Raw genomic sequence first — 21,322 nt, forward strand, 5'->3', positions numbered from 1 at the left:
ATCAGAATGAATGCTCAAATACACAGATTCTCTGGAAGTGATCCTTAACAGTCCTGAGTTGCCAGCACCAAGAATGACAGATGGTGTTACTGACACTACGAGTGCTACCCAGCATCTTAACCTTAGTCCTCACACTGCCTATGACACTGTTCACAATTAGTCTTTCCAAATTACACAAAGGTTTTTGTTTTGTTTTGTTGCTGAATTTCTTTTTCTACTATAAGAAATGAAATCACTGTACACCACAGAACATGATTCTGGTTTTGTTTGTCTGTACATTTTTCTGTCCCGTCCCGGCTGTCTTCCAAAGCTTATTGTACCAGCAGTGCATGGACAACATTGAGTTTATCAAGTTTTGTGTTATAAACAAATCTAGCCAACCGACTGCCTTCTGTTCCCTCAAACATTCTCACTTGCTGCCTCCTATGCAAGGAATTCGTTCCCTGAAAATGCCAGCTTCTCCCTTCCTTCAATTTCTTCCTCAAAATCCACTTTCCCTGAATGAGATTTTTGGATTATCCTTTTAATTTTAATTTCCATTTGTAAGACAGCTTCAATTACTGGTGATACTGATGATTTACATTTTTTCTCCCCCCCCCCTTCTTAAATTTATTTCCTGTTCCTCCCGACAAAGGAGCCCAAAATGGCATTTATATGGCATCTTTCATCCAATGAGCTCAAAGCAAATATGGTTTCTTCACCTGGTGAGGTACATGGTGAACATGGTGAGGTAAATACAGTAAGAAAGAGGGAGTGGCTCTAATTTACCCAATGAGCTTTCTAGCTAACTGTAGAATCAAACCAAGTTTTCCAGGTCTTTGTGTGACACCCAAAGCAACATGCCTCTAGATGTTGTGGACAACGATTCTCATCAGACCTGGAAAACATGACCAATGGTCACATTGGCTCTCAAGTCTGTGTAGCTGCATTTGCCAACATTCTTCAAGCTCTGCCCTTCTTGCTGTCCATTTTAAATTATAAAATCCTTTGAAGCATGGCTTCTTCAAGAACTCATGGACATCTGATGAAGCTGAGTATAGGAAGATTAGTTAAATAATGGGATTCGCTCCCACAAGAAATAGTGGTGCCCACCAATTTGTATGGCTTCAAAAGAGGAGTAGACAAATTCATGGACAATAAGCCTATCAATGTCTATTAGCAATGATGACTGTTTTCTACCTGTACTTCCACTGCAAGAGGTACTATGCTTCTGAATACCCATTGCTGGAAAATGCAGAAAGGGAGTGTGCTATGGCACCCCTATCTTGCTTGCACACTTCCTTTGGACTAGCCACTATGAGAACAGGATGATGGACTAGATGGGCTATTGGCCTGATCCAGCAGACTCTCCTCATGCCCTGTGTTTTCTGTTTCTATGAAGAAATCACCAGAGCAAGTCAAGTCTTAAAGTTGTGGTCATGAGCTGATAAACATCCAGGTTTGAACCAACACTGTGTGTGGGGAAAATAATATGTGCATTTATGCTCCATAGTCTACCCATGCAATAGTCTTCAGTATAATCTGATTGCACACACCACCCTTACACTGAGCACATAAAGTAGATTTAATAAACAAATACTGGCTTCTAAAGGTAAACCACAGAGGGAGCTAGTTGTGGAGCATTTGAAGAAAGCAGGACATGTGTGTGGATCAGCCACATTTGTGGCTAAAATGAAAAGGAATATGGGAAATGAGGACTGTGTAAACCCTTCCCTCAGTCTTCTAAAAGTTTGGAATGTACTTTCCTCAAACAGGCAGGTTTTTAACAACCTCCTAAAAGACCTGGCTTGAGAAAAGATGCACAAAATCTAAGCTGACAGGTCATCTCAGCCACCTGGGAAGCCCCGAGGCAGCCCCCAAGCCAACAGCATGATTGCCTGTGGAACTGCCAATGGATCCAGATGGTTGCACTGAAAGAAGAGCTATGTGATGACAAGCTTTGAAACAAAAGAGTTATCCGGGGCCAGTTTCTGGAGCACGGCTGCTGACAGCTATGCCTGAGACAGAAATGAAGAAAAACAAAGCACAGCACCTTCCTGAAGGCAGACACTTTGTTTACATTACTGTCCATTACACCACAGTTGGGCTTGATTACTGAGCAGGTCGAAAGTTGCCTGTGGAAAGCCAGCCATACCACATGGATGCTGACCAGGGAGGCCTAGGTTCAAATCCCACTCAACAGATTGCTTTGAGCAAATCATCATATCTTGTGTATTGTCAGTGCAGCTCTGTATCTCCTTTGACTTCTGCAGCTGTGGCAGTGGATGTGCTCAACCAATGTCTGGCCTTGGTAATGGGCCAGATGGGAGAAGATAAACTGAAACTAGGCAAGACTGAGGTGCTGTTAGTGCCGAGCTGGATTACCAAACAGGCAGAGTAGGCACTGGCCTATAGGCCCCATGCCTTTTAGATAAAAATAAAAACTGTTTGTTTTGTGTAACAAAATTGGTTTAGTAAAATTGTTGGTTGGTAAAAACAAAAACAAAACACATGTATTAGGAGATAATTTGCGAGGCACACAACCCTCCCCCCCCCGATTTTGACTGCCTAGGGGGCCTCCACAGGGTTTAATCCAGGGACCCCCGCTAACCGCTCGGTTGGCTCCCGTGCGCCGCCCTAAACTGGCGCGGAGCAGAGCAGGGACTGCCTTCCACGATGCTGGCCGGCTTCCCATTGGCTGCAGGAAGTTCCTGCAGCCAATGGGAAGCTGGACATGCGTCCTCCATGCCAGAAGGAGTGCTGGAAATAGTGTTTGCACGTGTGTGCATGCACGTCCACTCAAGCCCACTGCGGCAACTGTGGGACCATGAACCAGCCCAACCACAAAAACTTTGCCTACCCCTGCTTTATTCCAGCACTGTGTTAGTAGGTAACCCTAGACCAGATGGGTAGGGTGTGACCTGCTCTGGATGAAGGAGAAGTGGAAGATACTTTGGGATCTGTTGCTGTTGCTTGAGGCTCAAGTAGCTTTGGTGGCATTAAGTGCTGCGTATGCATATCAATACACACCACTTCTCATATATAGTAAGAGTATGGGTGACATGGGTGACGCTGTGTTCTAAACCACTGAGCCTCCTGGCTTGCCAATCAGAAAGTCAGCAGTTCAAATACCCATGACAGGGTGAGCTCCCGTTGCTCTGTCCCAGCTTCTGCCAACTTAGCAGTTCGAAAGCACACAAGTGCAAGTAGGTACCGCTGCGGCAGAAAGGTAAACGGCGTTTCTGTGTGCACTGGTTTTTGTCATGGTGTTCTGCTGTGCCAGAAGCAGTTTAGCCATGCTGGCCACATGCCCCAGAAAGCTGTCTGTGGACAAATGCCGGCTCCCTCGGCCTGAAAGCGAGATGAGCGGTGCAACCTCATAGTCGCCTTTGACTGGACTTAACCATCCAGTATGGGCAGTCAGGGGCATGGTTGTCCAATACAACACCACACTTACTCAACATGGTTCTTTGAGGTCTATTTCACAGTGAGTATTCCTGTCTATCCACTGGGCAGATACAATATATCTTGGGCAGATACAACTTATTGTTGTGCAATAGGGGGCCACTTTTGGACAGGGCAACTTACGCCATCTCAAAATGCTGCCAGAATGAGAAAAAGCTACATTTGCCAGGCCTCCGTCTTAGTTACACAACCCTGTCTTCTCTCGCAGATGATCATTCTAGCAGTAAAGGATTTATGTGCCTTGTATACACTGACCTTTTTATTTTTATTTTTTTAGTGACCTACATAGCAACTTCCCACCGTTTTCACATCGAAAGATCAATCACGTCTGAGGAGTCTCTGGTAATGTAGCAGAGAACCAGGAGCTCTCTGGCTGGGCTTCAAGGACTTGGGTACACACTGTATTTCGATGTAATGCAAATAGTTGAGTGTTAAAATAAATATGAATCTCATTAAATTAAATTAAATAACACTGACACTCTCGAGCACCAGAAAAAGATGAAGAACAACGAACAATAAATATTTAGATGGGATGTTTTGGGAAAGGAAAAAATAATGAGAATGCCAGGGTTTTTAGAAACTAAACCAGAATCTAAATCAAAGCTTAGTAAGCAAGGCTTTTTAAAAAGGTGTTTAAAGATGTTTAAACTTACACCCCAATCCTATGCCTGTTTACTTTTAACTATTTCTCACCAAGTTCAGGAAGCATGCATAAGTTTGCAGCCTTAGCTGACTAAAACAATTGCCTATAGCTAGTAGTGGCTGGTGCAGTGATGTAGGTGGGATTCTGCTAGTGCATGGGTTGGCAAACTAAGGCCCGTGGGCTGGATCAGGCCCAATTGCCTTCTAAATCCAGCCCATGGACAGTTCAAGAATCACCGCGTGGATCGCCAGCATGGATCACCAGCGCATGTGTTCTTTCTCTCTCCTTCCCTCTCCCTCACATGGCGCTGCCTCCTCCCTCCCTCCTCATGGCTTCTCCCCGCCCTGCCTAGAGGAGGAAGGGGGCTGGGCTTTGTTGGTGCCAGCCCCTCTCTGGAGCCCTTTTGCATGGCACTCATCATCCCACTGCCTCCAGCCCTAACCGCTCAAAAGACACAGGAGCCACAGTTGGCTGAGTGCCCCTCTTGAGAGGCTGCCATTTAAAGCAGTCCCTCTCCGGAGTCCTTTTGCGCTCTGCTCATTGTCCCTTGTTCACCCCCCCCCCCAAAAAAAAATAGTCCACCCCCCACAAGGACTGAGGGATAGTGGACTGGCCCCCTGCTGAAAAAGTTTGAGGACCCCTGTAGTGCTTACCAGAGGGAGAGGGAAGATATGGGGCGCCAGACACTGTGCAGGGAAATAGAGCCAGCATACTACATTTGCCCTTGCTCACAGGCACAGTGTCAAGCTCACTATGCCCTGGCCTTCTCCTTTTGCTAAACATCAACAACACCCTGGGTTTGGAAGGCAGGAGAGCAAGTGGTGTCCCACCTGCTCTGCCACACTGGCCACTAAGGACTGCTTGAAAGCAAGTAGTTTAGGACATGAGGCCATATTGTTTGAAATGGCATGAAAACAGAAGTGAGTTCTTTGATATACATTTCTCACTGAGTACTGCAGTCAATCCGCCAGACTGATACAACTCTGTATTTTGCATTTTGCCTGTTGGCAAGCTGAATTTTAAAATGCCACACTACCTGCCACTTCTTCTTCTTTATGGCAATCACTCGTAGCCAACTAAGATCGTCTTCTATGAACACTGTTTTAACAGTGAGTCCGTAAGTGACTGCAGAGGCCAATTCTGGATCCACACGTCCTTCCACAGTGGGAACATGGGTTTCTGGGTGAGAGTTGATAACGGTGAGGGTTTGCCAAGCGTGCCTTCCTCTTAGTACATTTCTCTCTTTCGTCCTGAGTTCGATCGTCTTCAAAGCCCATGACACCTTTGCTAAAGGCTCCAACTGGAGCACTCGCAGGCCATTGTTTCCCAGTTGTCGGTGTTTATACTACATTTTTATAGATTTGCCTTGAGAGAGTCTTTAACCTCTTTTGTTGACCACAAGCATTACACTTTCCATTTTTATGTTCGGAATAGAGTAGTTGCTTTGGAAGATGATAATCAGGCATCCACACAACATGACCAGTCCAACAAAGTTGATGTTAAAGAATCATTGCTTCGACACTGGTGACCTTTGCTTCTTCCAGTATACTGGCAGTACACCACTACACTAGTACAGTGTATTCTTCAAAATTGTGCTTATTCGTGTTTGGGTGTTCAGTCTGCTCACAAGTCAGATGTAAGGATCTTATCTGAGAAATAGATAAGGATTCCGCTCAGGCCACTGCAGAAGGATGCGAGGAGTAGAAAGCTGAAAGAACCGTTTCTGTCTGTTTCATCAGTATTCTGAAAGGAACAAACTTCGGCAGACTCGATGATGATTGCTGATTATGATGTGCGCTCAACTCTGCATTACCATTATCGCCATCTCTTCACATTACTAGAACACTTTGATCATGATTTAATTTCACAAAATCATTGGCACATTTAAAAATACAGCACTGACTTGCATTGTAGCCATTAAAGAATGCCAAACTGGATCTGAACAGTGATTCATGCAACCAGTGTCCTGTGACTAACAGGACATTATAGCACATGGACAACTGCTGTGGCAAACAGCAGCCCAATGTCTCATTTTTTCCATGTCCTCTGGGGATACTCAGTGGTTTTTCCTAGCCAACAAGTGGCACTACCTAACAGAGTGGGGGTAGTGAATTTCCCAGTGGGATGACATCACACTATGGCCTTGTTCGCACATCACATTAGACCACAGTTAAAATAAATGTTGATTTGTGAACAAGCAGTGTGCTGGTGCATGCTAAAATTGCGGATGTTTCACCTGTCCCTTGTTTCTGTTCTGCCAGGAAGTAAACAAACCATAGTTTGGCTTACAGTTACATCCAAACCTGGGTTCATGGTTTCTCTCTTTCTAAACAAATCATAACCACAAGCCAAGATTTGTTATTGGCTTATTGCTCATGGTTCATTTTGGGGAAAACAAAGAATGAGCTAGGATTTAGGGGGGAGGTGCTATAGGTTGTTTTCCTCACTATGCAGCAACAACAGGTGTGGGGGGGAAGGAGAATTGCTTGCTATTTTAGCTGCATTCACCTGCATGCTGCTCATTCACACAAACAATAGTTTAGTTAGACTATGGTTTAATGTGATGTGCAAACCAGGCTATTGAGTATCTCTAGTGTAACAAGGATGAGCAAAGGAGATGTGGGGCTGCTGTTTGTGGAAGCAGCTCTTGATTTTCTGGGTCATTAATTTCCAGGTATAGAAATAGGGCAACTATGATTTGCCATACATATCTACATCCCAACAGGAAAACAATAAGCACAATCTAAGAATGAAGATACATACCTTGGCCAGTTTGATAAGGTTCTTATTGGAATATCTGTATTTCACAATGTCTCCAGTGGTGAACCTCCTTACTCCCCAGCACCCATCTCCAAACTGGCCCAAAATAATTGTGCAGACAAAAACTAAAGATGATGCAGATTTGATTCCTACAAGGGCAAGCAGGCCTTCTTTTTTGCCACAATTTGGCAGTGCGTTACGAAAAATAAATGTTATCCTTTCCACGCCCTTCACTTTGCTCTTTCTTTGGAAGAACTGCATTGACTTTCATAAGTAAAATATGGAATATCTGTCACCATCTGGACAGGAAATTTAAATACCAAGAGGATATTAAAAACCAGGTCTACTTGGGAAATGCTGTGGGAACCTCCCAAAAATGACACACATGCAGTTGGAATGAATTCATCTTATCAGATTCAACAGGGCAATACAATTATAGAATGTTGTGGCGTTTGCCCATTCCTGGGGAACATATAACTGTGCAGGAGTGAGAAAAGGGTTAATTGGCTGACCATAGACTGACCAATGAAAAGCCGGAGGAGGAGCTTAGGGGCTTTGAAACCCAGCATAGAAGAGGGGAGTTGGTGAAGGCAGTTGGTGTTTTTGGCAGTTGATTGAGAGCAGTTGGTTGGTGGTTGGTGATTGTGAGGGTTGGTGGTGAGGTAGAGTGGTGAGCGTAGGATCAAGACAGGACTGAGATAAGAATGAACATGTACCAGTGTAACTAATAACTTACTCTTGTTGATATTTAGAATAAACACTTGTTTCTTTGTTCATCTCAAAACCCTGACTGTGACAGTGATTTACCAGGGGGAGGATTTAAATACCAAGAGGATATTAAAAACCAGGTCCACTTGGGAAATGCTGTGGGAACCTCCCAAAAATGACACACATGCAGTTGGAATGAATTCATCTTATCAGATTCAACAGGGCAATACAATTATAGAATGTTAAGAGTCGGAGCAATCAATTTATAATTATAAGAAGCAGTCTAATGAGCGTGTACAAAATAAGGGCTGCATGTTATAATATAATAATGGCCAGCAATTGTTTACACTAGAATTGCTGCCAAAATCTGGGAGTGGGAGACACCTACTCTGACAGCAGTTTCTAGGACTCAAGTATTTTGGATCTGTTATGAATCAGACTCAGGACTAAAAATTATGGGACTTGGGATTTAAAAGTGTGTGATCTGATCTATATCATGGATTTGTGAAAGCCCCTGTAGAGAATAAAGTGTGATCGGAGGCCCCTAGGCCCTAGATGCATGGCTGTGAAATCATTACCACATAAGGGTCTAGAAGCCTAAAAGTCTACCACACATTCTTAGCTGCAAATTGGATCCCCCCCTGCTGCCTCTTCCCCCACTGATTACCAGAAGCAATTCGGAAGTAGTAAGGCCCACTTCATGGAGGACCTGCACTCCACAAACAAGCCTTGAATTTTATTCTACATCTAGTTTACTTAAGCCCTGTTCAGGCATTAAACCCAAACAGGAAATATCCATCTGTGTTGGGGGCATAGGGCTGTACGGGCCAGCTCCAATGTCCCTGTGAATAGGGATCACCATAGCATCCCTATTCACAACCTTCCCAAAGGGGATGGGGTGACTCCCTCATTCAGAAAAATTGCAGCATTTACAACATTTTTAGTTTAGAGGAAAGGTCAGTAACAGGTGGCCACTAATTTGGATTGCTTTAAAAGGGATTAGACAAATTCATGGAGGGTTCTGTGCTCCTACTAAGAAATTTTCTTCGTAGTCCTCTGCTTCCCACCCTAAATCCACTATTTAGTACCTACAAATCTACAATTCTATGGTTCTATTTCAGAAAGAAGCTATGTTCATTGGATGCAACAGACTCAAGAAAGAGGCTTCTGGTATCTTAGAGAGCTTCCATGTAGCAGTTTAATGTGGACTCGGTGCTGTTCATGCTCTGAAGTTTTTCGTGGTATCCACACAGTGTCATTGTCATAAAAATGCCAGCTGGTATCTTTTCTTCCTTCAGTCTGAGTTTCGCCTTATTGCAGAAAATATGTTAGGTAAGAATAATTCATTATGCATCTGCTGTCACTGCTGGTGTGGAAGCCCCTTAGCACATATTTTGGGGGGCAGGAGGCACAAGGTGGACTCCAAGGCTTGAAAGCTCCCTTGTGTTTCGTGTTCTCCCTTGCACAGAAGCCTCTCCCTCCTACCTCCCTCTAAGGAAAGGAAACACCGCCCTCTCTCTATTGGACACAAGTCTCTTGCTGGACCTGAATGCACCTCAAAAGCATGCCATTTCTGCCCCCCCTTTCCTTGCCCACCCACTTCCTATGGTGTGGGGACATTTTGCTCCCTATTTAGACATGTCTGGATCTGTCAAACATAGCACCTCCCCTGCCCTAGACAGCTAGAAGATAGGAAAGCAAAAAGGAAGCAAAACTGAGCACAATTTGGTATTGGGGAAGGAGATTTGACATGCAAGCTAAACGCAATTCCACATGAGTGATGAAATGCCTGTCATCACACAGTATATGTAGGGGATCCCTTCTTAAAGAACTCCCATATATACATCAAGACTTTTATTTTATTATTATTATTTTAAAAAAGAAGAAGTCTTCAGCAAAGCCTCTTTATCCCTCTTTGGCGAGTATCAGCCTTTGCAAGACCTTAATATTAAAAGATTTAAAGACAAATGAATGGAAATGGGTGCTGACCCCCCCCCCACACACATACACAAGGATGAAACAGGATAACTGGTAAGAGTTGTTTTTGCTCTCTTGTTCCGTTCCTATGATTAAACACACACACACACACACACCCAAAGTGCATGCAGACAGGTACAAAAATAGCTGTAGGCAGGCCCAGAATGGAAAAAAGGTAGCAGAGGGCAGGAGAAGTATGTTTGCAGGAGAGGAGGAGAAACAAAAGCATCAGCCTGGATACATTCTGTCAAGCTGGATGCTTTCTGTGGACAGCAAACAGTTGAATAGGGATGAACATAATGTCTGGAAAAACCTGACGTGTGTGGACAATCGCCTGCCAATTATGTCCACAGAGAAAAAACAGATCCGAATGACCCATGTGCAAGATGACACCTCCCTGTGAATAGGGCCTTCAGAGCTAACCATTGTATTGTGTCATAAGGCTGGTATTGATAAAGGAGGAGGGGTTTGGCTTGAATTCATATAATAGCTTTGCTTGGTACACATACTACTTGCCACTTTTGTATAGAGCTTTGTGGATCCGAGCCTTTTCTTTTACACTAAACAAGAATGAAATGGTCAAAAGCGATGCTTCGCTCCCTCGGGGACCGCTCATGAATCATACTTCAACATATTTCCGATTCCTTTAAAAATTGAATGTTCTGATTTTAGCAGGGACATTTGAGTGAGTCATGCTGTAGGTGCCAGAAGCACTTGCGAAGAACAAATTTGATTCTCTTCTCAACATTTGATTTGACAGCAAGAATTCCAAGCTGCTAAGTGTAAAGTTAATGCTGTAAACATATTCAGCAATCCTGTACTTCTTATTTATCTGGGGTGGGGGAAAGAAGGACTTCCAATCCCTTTGGGGTGTCAGGATGCTGGCGTTGTTAAATATAAATGGGGAAAGTACATTCAATGCATTTTCTTAGCTGGCAAGCAATAAACGTGCTTAATGTTTAAATGCAGACTCAATGAAAATATAAGTAATGGAAGTTTTCTGTCATGGTTAATGGAAACACACAATAATTTAGTTTACAGGAATCAAGAGGTATGATACTTAAAACAATTCCACAGGTAATATATTGGTGGAAGTTTACAATGAAAATACTGTTATGCGCTTTAAACAGAATGTTATCTGTGCCTGCTGGTGCAAGCTTCCTTAAGCTCAAAAGAGAGTTCTCTCATTGTAATGCTACAAGATATTGCACTATAATACAGTAATCAGAGCAATGGTACCCTAATATAGCAGCTCAATGTCTCACTTTGGACTGGTTATTCTATCTCAGCACAACCAGTAGGGGTATTGTGAGAATACAATGATGACAGGAGAGGACCATACACAACAAACTGTAGGGGGGTACAAGGTATGTACACAAGCCCTGACTACAACATGGTTATATGTTCTGCTCCTGCTCAGTTTCCAACTTTCCCCATATTGCACGAGGAAGGTATGTGAAAGGATTTTACTTGTGTTCACCTGAACTTGGACAGAACTCTCTATGTGATTGGGGACTTTGATAAAGGGGGTTCCTTCATTAAATGAGGCATGTTCAAGCAAACACAAACAGAATCTCTCTGCAGACCTCGTCTGCACATCTCAAGGATGCAATGACATTGAGAGAGGAAGGCTTGCATGTGCGCCCATCCCACCATACAGTTTGGCACTTGCATGTTCAGCCAAATGCATGGACATACACACAAGGAATGAACAATCTTTATTCCTCCAGATATTGTGGGATTACAACTCCTAACATGGGCCATGCTGGCTGGTACTGATGGATGCTGAAGTCCCACAATGTCTGGATTGCTACAGATTTACCAGCTACCACTTCTGATTTACATTGCCATCAGCACAGGAAAGGGGGAAAGCAAATGTAATGAACTGAGAAAGTTCATTATTATTTATTATAATTATTTCCCCTGGAAATTAATTGTGTTTGACCTTAGGTAAAGGTAAAGGTAACCCTGATCATTAGGTCCAGTTGCAGACTCTGGGGTTGCGGCGCTCATCTCTCTTTATTGGCCGAGGGAGCCGGCGTACAGCTTCCGGGTCATGTGGCCAGCATGACTAAGCTGCTTCTGGTGAACCAGAGCAGCGCACAGAAATGCTGTTTACCATCCTGCTGGAGCAGTACCTATTTATCTACTTGCACTTTGATGTGCTTTTGAACTTCTAGGTGGGCAGGAGCTGGGACCGAACAACGGGAGCTCACCCCGTCGCGGGGATTTGAACCGCCGACCTTCTGATCAGCAAGTCCTAGGCTCTGTGGTTTAGACCACAGCACCACCTACGTCCCTTTTTTAAGGGTTTGACCTTAACTTTGGCTAAATCACACCTTTTGTGGAATATTCCCAGTGTTTTTCAGTCCTCCAGCATATGATGACCCACAGAATGTGCCCATCCAACCATCAATTTTCAACCACCCTTGGAAGATAAACATGATCTGCATTGGCACAAGCTCCAGTACAGATCTTACTTTTTGACTTTCAGGAGCTGAATATGTGTCATGACAATATGTTTGAAAACCATTTCCTTAGCTTGCACCGACAACAAAAACAGCGAGAATATCCTCAGAGAAACTTTAATGAAAATGGCTCCCCCTGGAACTTGCACACTTTTTCAAAGAAGTGTCGCAACTTCTATACGATACTGCTTGCTGCGGGAGGAGATTAAAATGTCATCACTAGAAAGTATTTGTCCTATCGGTCCCAGAGCAGAGCTGTGTGAAATTAATAATTTTCACCTCCTGCAAAAAAAGGGGGGAGCTACTTTTCTGTGAATAGTCTGTTTTGTTTTGGCATTTCCAGGAAATAGATTAATAAGATATTGTTCCTTGTATGTTCTGGATCTGTGAAAATATGTCTCATGTATAATTAGATTTTACTAGTATGCATCTTCTTCACAATAGCTCCTTTGAAGAAAAGTGAATGAATAAACTGAGAGTATGTCACCCATCACCTGATTCAAATTAGATTTTATGACAAACCTGTGGGAGAATAGGCACTTTATGTAAGATTACCATATTGACCTGTAATCCTGCTAGGCAGCTCAACATGAGGGCTCTTAGGTTAATTCATACATTCGTTAACAAATTCACACAGATCTACAAACCTACCAAAAATCTCATTACACTCTGAATGGCTCAGGGTTGCTCCCACTGCCCCACATAAATTAGTGAAAACCATGATGATTATTTATGAATGGTTTTTAGGCTTCTGGATGACCAGGAAGTCAAACACAGCAGGATTATCACTCCCCCATGTTTCTAATATTCTTTTGCTCGTCCCCTTTCTCCCTTGTTTGACTGTTTTTTGTTTGTTAATTTTTTATACCACTTTTTGCCAAGGATCACAGGTTGCTTTACTGTATAAAAAGACAAAAATACATACAATAATAAAACAACAACAACCGCACCGCCCTTGCCACAGACACTGTTTTAAATGCCATAGATTGTTTAATTAGCCAAGGACCTGGGAGAAGAGGAATATTTTTGTATGGTGACCAAAGATAAGGAATGAAGGCACCAGGCCAGTCTCCCATTCAACAAGCGGGGAGCCACCTGACTCAGCAGGATTAAACAGATCCTCTCGAATTTGCATGTTTAAATGACTCATGGCATCCCTAGACTGAAACATAAAAATCTTAAGTGCAGTAGTTTTCAGTGCTGTCATTCTGCAAAAAAGTAAGGGGGAGATCCAGCATAGGGTCCAATGCTCGACTTCACCTTCCATCCTCCCTAATAATTGGTCATGTGCCCATCAGCCCAAGAACGTTGAGGACCCCTGGAGGTTCTCTTCCATTTGAACCAGAATTTAAACAGCATTTTTAATGCCCAGATCAAATTCCCAGGAGCTCCCTAATTACAGGAAATGGGATTTTGGGATACAGTCACAAAAACAATTCACATGAATGTGGATGTCACCCATTTTAATATCTCTTTGCCACAGGTGACCCCCCTGGAACTGATAACAAGCGACACTTCCAAGAATCCTTCTTCCCTCTGTAGAGGAGAAGCTGGAAGCAGTTGTTTTGATTAAATTGGCCTTGGCATTATGAAAAAATAACCATCCTTAAATTTTCTGGAATCTGTGGGAATGCAATTCACAGATGAGGTTTCATCAAACACTTTGCGCCCATGGTCGCATTTGCAAAGAAAAGAAACTGTTGTGGGCACCACATACCACTTCCCACACACCCACATACCACAACCAAGCACATAAAATGCTTCTGTCAATCCTCATTTTTGCAGCAGGAGGGGGTCCTGCAGGCCCCAGGGAAAGCATCTGTAGTCGCAAGTGCACCTGTAGGTAGCATGTTGGTGGCCACAGCCTTGTGCAGAAATTCAGCATCATGAGACAGTTCTACAGTAGAATTTATTAAATATACTTTCTTAACCTAACTAGACTCCAGCTGTACATTTTGCCTATTTTGTGCCATATATTCTAAGAGGGGTATTTCACTCTCTCCTACTGAAAGGACAGTGCAAGAGCCAGTCTACCTAATGCTTGGATTTGCATCCTTGTTATACCTCATATGCTAGGGATGAAAGCAAAGTCTCTGATTTGCAGAGATACGCTGTATTCTTATTTTCAAATAAAAATCCAGCATCACAAACTGTCTTTCTAGAACACATGGCACAAGATTTTCTCCCTGTGAGTCAATCATTGCTAGAAATAGTCCCTTATCCAGAAAACAGTTGGAGGTGAATCTCAGAGAAAACAAACCAATGGAGAGAAACTTGGGACTATAAGAGCACCTTGTCGTTTGGTGTGGGAAGGCAACAATTCAGTCTATAAACTGTGCCTTAAATCTAATTTTCAGTATTTGATTGGCTTGCGGAAACTGGGACCTGCTTGTCTCTGTACAGCACAGAGGATTGCGAAGACACTTATCAAATCCATAGCATCAGTTTTAAAAAGTGGGATTACTGTTAGCTGTGCAGACTTCAAGCAGACAGGCATGAACAAAGTCATTCCTGAGCCTGGTAATCTATGAAAGCAGAGCTCCTTGTTGAAATAAATACTAATAATCTTCTAAGGGACAAAATGGGGGTGGGTGGGGTGGGGGTTGAAAGGATGACACAGAGATGAAAATGCATTGATTTTGCTAGTCAGCGGCACCGTGAAATGGCCATGAGTTCTGCCCAGCAAGTGATCTGAACCTGCTTAATAATGAGGTTCACTAAAATTCTGCCTGAAAACTTGAGCTTCCTGAAGAATGTAGAAGCCTGCTCTAGAATGTGATGTGAATCATAGTTTATATAATCCAAGATGAGATGTGGCTGCAACTCTTATCAGCTGTGGTGAGTTTTGTGCTTGCCAACTCTGGTTTTTCCCCAGGGTGGTCATATGCCCTACTTTTCAGCAGGACTGTTTGAAGGACATTCTAGCCCAAGTCCAGTTTAAAGATAAAGGAAGAAGAGAGAGCAGGGACCATGAAGTTGCCCACAAATACTTAGCACCTGGTCAACATGGGTCATCAGCTCACAATCTTCCCTACTATGGTGACATGTACTCTAATTTCATTGATATTATAGTAGTTATTTCCAAAGACGCATCTATATGTATAAAACAACACATGAGAATCTTATGCAAATCTGTCATATTTTTTGGTGAAACTGTTTCTTTTCAGGGGCAATAGGTAAGTGGCCTCTTTGCTGTCTTCTCCCCTTTTGTGCACAAAGGAGGGTGAAAGCCAGATGGTCCAAACCTGGGGAACTTTGGCTTGTTCTGATCGAGGAAACCAGAACTAAACTTTGGTTTCTGATCCTGGTTTGAGAAGTAGACTATAATTACAGGGCAGAGGGAGTGTGAGAGCTCAAGTGTCATGGTAGCTCACTCCCATATGCATATGTCAACCTTCATCAGCTTGTGCCCTCCAGATGTTTTGGACTCCATCTCCCATCAGTTGTGCTAGTTGGGACTGATGGGAGTCTAAAACATCTGGAGGGGAGCAGGTTGGCAAAAGCTGGCTTACATGGGCAGAGTTGAGGTTGGTGAGTGGAGTAGCCACCTAAAAGGTTAAAACCTAGACCTTGTGATCATCGCCTGAGGCCCCTCTTCGTGTGTCTCCTCCATGAGAGGCCTGGAGGGTAACAACAGGAGAATGGGCCTTTTCTGTGATGTCTCCCTGCTTATGGAAAGCTCTCTCCAGAGAGGCTTGCCGGGCACCGTTGTTACAAATCTTTAGACACCAGGCAAAACATTCTTCTTCTCCCAGACCTGGTTATTTATTTAGTTTGTTATTATTGTACCATTCCTGATAAGGAGGCGAAGAGGCGTTTGTGGGATTTTTCTCCGTTATGCACTTGCCTGGCCTTAAGCACAATAGACTCCTAGACAGGGGCAGCCTGTGCATTAGGTGAGGGTACAATTGTGGTGGCAGGGCTGGCAGCAGTGCAGGTGCAATGGCAGGGGCAGGAGGGAGCAGAGTGGTGACCCAGATCTAGAGGGGGCAGTTGGGAGGCATCTTCAGGGCATTTTGCTACAGTGGCAAAACATATTGGGCTAGTCCTGCTCCTAGACTTTGTAGGAAGAGGGCGTAGTGGCTGTCCCACCTGAAGTAGAAAAATGTTTTTGGGTAGCCCTGATCATGCAGTGCAAACAGAATCTTCTAATACACAGATTCAAGTTACTTGGTAGGAAGTCCATTGAGTTCAACCAGACTCATTTCCATGTAAACATATATAGGGTTGTAGCCTAATGCATGATACCCTGTAAAGCTTTAAACTAAGAGTGCAAGCATTAGAAAGATGAATATCCTGTGAAATTTAAATATTGTTGCCCATAATGAATATTATATTAACTTTTTGAACCATGGAATATTTGGCTGGACATTGAACCGCTTGCCAGATGCAATTTAGATTAAATTAAATTGTTCTAATATGATTGTGGGCATAAATTTACTTTTCATTTCCTGCATAATGTTTTGTAATCAGGCAAGTCTGAACTACTGAAAAGTGAGTTTAATTCCAAGTGTTAATAAAATATTGATTAACATATTTGGCTCCATAGGCGGCCCGCAAGTAAGATCAGACCATGAGAAATCAGTTGGCAAGCTCTCCGACGAAAGATAGAAAGTGACACTGAAAACAGGCAAGTGTTTGGAAACCAATCATTTTAAAATGTGCATAAGATGTCCCCCAAAGCGCAAAATATCAAATGAGTTAGGGATAATTGTTTCACTTCATATTTGTGATTGCATATGAATGGAACACACACACACATACAAGATAGCATGAAGTTTGTATAAAGCTGTGTCAGATTTAGGTTCAAAAAGATATTTTTAAAAAGTATTGTCTTTAAGGCCTGAGCTAAGAAGCTACCCTTCTTACATAGCTTGGTTGGGTAACTGCCTTGTCAGTGTTCCCTCTCACCCCTTATAACATGCAAGGGCTGCTCTGGTAGCAGTTGGATTAGATTGGAGGGGTGAACAGTGTGGCCAAGTTTGTCACTTAGAGATAAAAGGAATTAAGCCAGTTGGATATTTAGTACTGTACAGCTTTCCCCTGGCAAGCAGCAGGGCTCCAACACAATTCTGCAAGGTCCCAGGCAGAGGTAATAGTGAAAGCAAACGTAGAGTCTTCTATGTGTCAATCATGTGCTTTCCTGCTGCCATAACACTGCCCCAGTACAGTGGTCCCTCGACTTACAAAATACTCGACATCCGAATTTTTCGACTTACGAACGAAAAAAGTGGCCACACGCCAATGAATTTTTCGACATCCAAATGGAAATCCATTGGCATTTTATATGCGGTTTATTCGACTTACGAATTTTAGATGCGGTGTCCTCGACTTACGAATTTTTCTTTTTAAAACTGCTTCAATGCATTTCTATGGGGAAATCACTTTTTCGACTTACGAACTTTTCGACCTACAAATGTGCTTTCGGAACGGATTAAATTTGTAAGTCAAGGGACCACTGTATTCAAGAAATGTCTTTAGATTTTGGTGTGGTTTGGGCAATTCGGTCAATGCCAATTAATGGACAACCACTGTAGCAGAACACCTCCTAGGTCATTTGAATACTGAACTTGCAAGGCGGGAGGGGGAAGTGAGGCTGACTTGCTCAGCCTTGATCACGCAAGGAAATGTCCAAACATGCAGCTTGCCGGTGGAGTCAATAAAAGCGTTTTTCAAGGCAAACCATTATGGGGCTTCGGATATGCTTTGGGATGGATGCTATTGTGAACCTGGCACTGCCTGCTTGTGTTTGCTTACTTCTGTGTCCCCATATGCTTGCCCAGCCTGTAAAATTGTAAATAAACAGATTATTAAGCACACCAGAAGGTACCCCTGCTCTCTCTTCCAAGTAGCTGTGGGGACCGATGAAGCAGTGTGCTTATTTTGATCCTCGCCTCCTTTGAACATTTTTCTTCTGCACCTACCCTTTCCCTTGGGGTCCTATTTCACCCTGCACTGATTCAATGGATCCTTCATTCAGCCATCTTGCCTCAGGGAATCTCTGCCTCTTCGCTTCCAAAGTCCCTGAGATCTCTTCAGCCTATCCCTCCAAAGCTGCTGCATCTAGTATCTGTGTGGACTTTTAACCTCAACCAAGCAGACAAATTCTATTTCCTTCACTGAAACTGGATTGCAAACATTTATAGCTTTGTTCCCTGAACATTTTGAATGTTTATGAACATTCTGTGCCATCGCAGCTGCTGCAGCCACTTGGTATTAAAATCTTGATTGCCATCAGTACAATGGACCACAGTTATAGATAGTGCTTTTTTCTGGAGGTACGCAGGGGTACACATACCCCTAAACATTTTGTGAATCTAAGTTTGGCCTCATTGAAGGACAGTATTTCAATATGAAAATGAGAATACCCCTAAACTTTTTTTTTTTTAAGGAAAAAAGACTGGTTATAGATAAGATGTAACTGAAAACATTGCTTTGACTTGTTAAAGGTAGTGTGATGTGTGCGATTTTGGTGAGATCTTACTGGAAATCAACACAATCTTACCCAAAATTGGTGCCCATGCCTGAGTCTGTAGCCTCACCCTTCCTAATGGCTGTTCTGGCCCTGGCTGTGCAGGTAGCTGCAAACAACATTTATGGGCCCATAAAACAACATTTATGGCCTTAAGTTTGCATGTAAGTGTGCGTCTCCGGGCAGCTTGAGCAGTGAGCCTGATAATCAGCTTACTCAGAGTGAGTTATTGCTCAGCATGGGAAAGGAGCTAATGTAGGAAAGTTATGCTATGTACCAGCAGTGGATATGACTGCAAGACAGTTGTGCCTCAGTTTTACAGAAAAAGAGCATTAATATTTATTTTGTAGTCGCATTAGCATGAGTTTCAGTCAGTTTGAAGTACAAGTCTGTCGGTGCTCTGCTAAAACTGTTTAACCCCTGCTGAATTTCTAGGATGGACTCTGACATAATAAGAAAAATGCTGATGAGCCTGGGAGCAAATACAAAGGACAGGCATTGTCATTTCCCCACTTTCTCGAAATGAAGATTGTCACATTAAACGCAGAACATGAGCTCATGTTATATACAAAATGGTTGACCCAAAGTAATCTGCCTGCTCAACTCATCCACTTCCACATAATTTCAAAGCTGCCAGAAAGGTGACAGGGGTTTTAAACAGCCTCATTTACAAATCTGAGGCAATTCCGATTTGTGCTAAATGAGTGATGATGGATATTGCAAAGTTTCAGCGTCTGATAGGTATTTACAGCCGAGAAGAAATGGAAACAAGGGTGTCCCTGTCAGTTTTGCTTACCAAGATATAATGCATAGATATTCACACTGTTTAATCATGGCAGGACAAGAACATCTTACCTTGGCAGCCTGATTTTTAGCTTGAGTCGTGTATCACTGGCAGGATATCCTGCTCTCAAGGAGCACAACAAAGCCAACTGCCTTTGCCATGTCAATCAAAAATTACCATCCCATTCTCTTCTCCCTTGCCTCACAAGTGAATACTGATTATTTGACAGTAATCACAGCAATCCCTGGACCCATGGTACAATCCTGGCTTCACAATTTGCCTTGCATACCAGCAAGTTGAACACTGTTGATCTGGCCTCTCCTCTTGCTTCAGAAAGTCTTGGCTTTAAAATAAAAAAATTTAACCAGGAAATTTATATGTGAAATGTCACCTTACAAAAAATTAAATAAATCAGGAAATTGCAAGTTATGCTAGTCACTAGGCACCCTCCACCCCAACTCTTCCCAATTTATGCTGAAGCACATTAGAAACCTGCAGAAACCTTTCCCTCAATGCTTGCCTCAGGACTGAAATACTCAATATATTGAGTATTTCATTGCTCCTACACAGTAGTCCTATGTATATCTATTTAGATGTTGGTCTTAATGTATTCAGTGGTCTTAATCCTAGAAAAATGAGCAATGGATCAAAACATTAATGTTGTATCTATCTTTGCTCTCTGAAATGGTGAAGCAGATTTGCTCTTGTCTTCACTGAAGACCACAAGCAGCCATGACAGTCCTCTCCTGAGTTCAGAAAGTCAGGACTGAGGGAGGTGTGGTCTGGTCACCAATGCTAACACCACTGGTGTTATAGCACTGCTAGAATAACTCTTACGCCAGTCCTAGAGATGGAAACCCTAACCCAAGAATGGCAAGTCTGTGGCCATCCAGATTCTGTTGGACTCCAACTCCCATCAGCCTCAGCCATCATGGCCAATGATTAGGATGATGGGGTGAAGTCTAACAACATCTGGAGGGCCACAAGTTCCCAGGCTCTTTCAACCACTATGCTTTTGTCCAACATGCTTTTAGGAAACAGAGAGAACTCCACAAATAAAGGCATGATGTTGAACACATTGGGAAGCAGAAGGAATACCACACTCCATTACCCTGTTTAATTAGGCCTATGAGGGCTATAATTATTCTTGATTAAGTGCACTATACATTCTTGGAGCAGACCATGAGTAATTTCAAGAAGAGAGGAATGGAGAGGCCATGCAGAATCTTTATCTCAATTCTGCCCTTGGGAATAATTTTCAGGAGATATTAGAGTTTGTTTTCATTGGCACAAACCATTTTTTATCCCAAGAGACAGCCGCCAAATCCAGGCCTGTTATTTGCTACTAGGCTCATTCACATTTTGGGAAACACTGTATGGCTTTGTTCTTTTATTTGAGAAATAATATACATAACAATGTATCCATGGTTAACAGGCTTTCACCCTGTATGCTAGACCTCATCTATGAGATACAAAACTTCACAAAATGACAAACTGAACAGACTTTGTGATGTGGGCTGTTGCTTTTTGTTGTTTTTAGTCCACCTTAAGATCTGTAAGTTCTTATTCAGCTTTTCAAAGATCTACAACTTGGACTATCCTTGCTGTTAGGTGTTTGCCAAAGACTGTAAGTCAACATGACTTTAGCTCTTGTGGGAAAATAAAGTGGCACCAGGATTTTCACATTTTGCAATTTTGCAGCTATTTCCACATTTTATGGTACAGCTGTGTGCCCTGGACTGTCTATACAAGTTAGAATCTCCTTGTTCACAAAATTAAACTGTCAGCTCACTGATGGTGCCATTCGGAGAAATGATTTCTGATAGCATTTTCAAAGGAGCAAAACAAAAACTAGAGGGAGGAAGCCTATGGAAAGGGGTGGCATAGCCTTCTACAGCAGCACAACAAGAACCCAGAAATGAGTATCCTTCATTTAGGAGCGATGCTTGACAAGTGCAGGAAGGAGTCATTATATATGAACATGTGTAAAATCAGTCCCAGCCAGTGTGGTCAAGAGTCAAGGATGAAAGGAGCTGAAATCCAACAGCAAGTGGAGGGCATCACTT

The sequence above is a fragment of the Lacerta agilis genome, chromosome 4 (assembly GCF_009819535.1).
Source record: "Lacerta agilis isolate rLacAgi1 chromosome 4, rLacAgi1.pri, whole genome shotgun sequence".
Taxonomy (NCBI): domain Eukaryota; kingdom Metazoa; phylum Chordata; class Lepidosauria; order Squamata; family Lacertidae; genus Lacerta; species Lacerta agilis.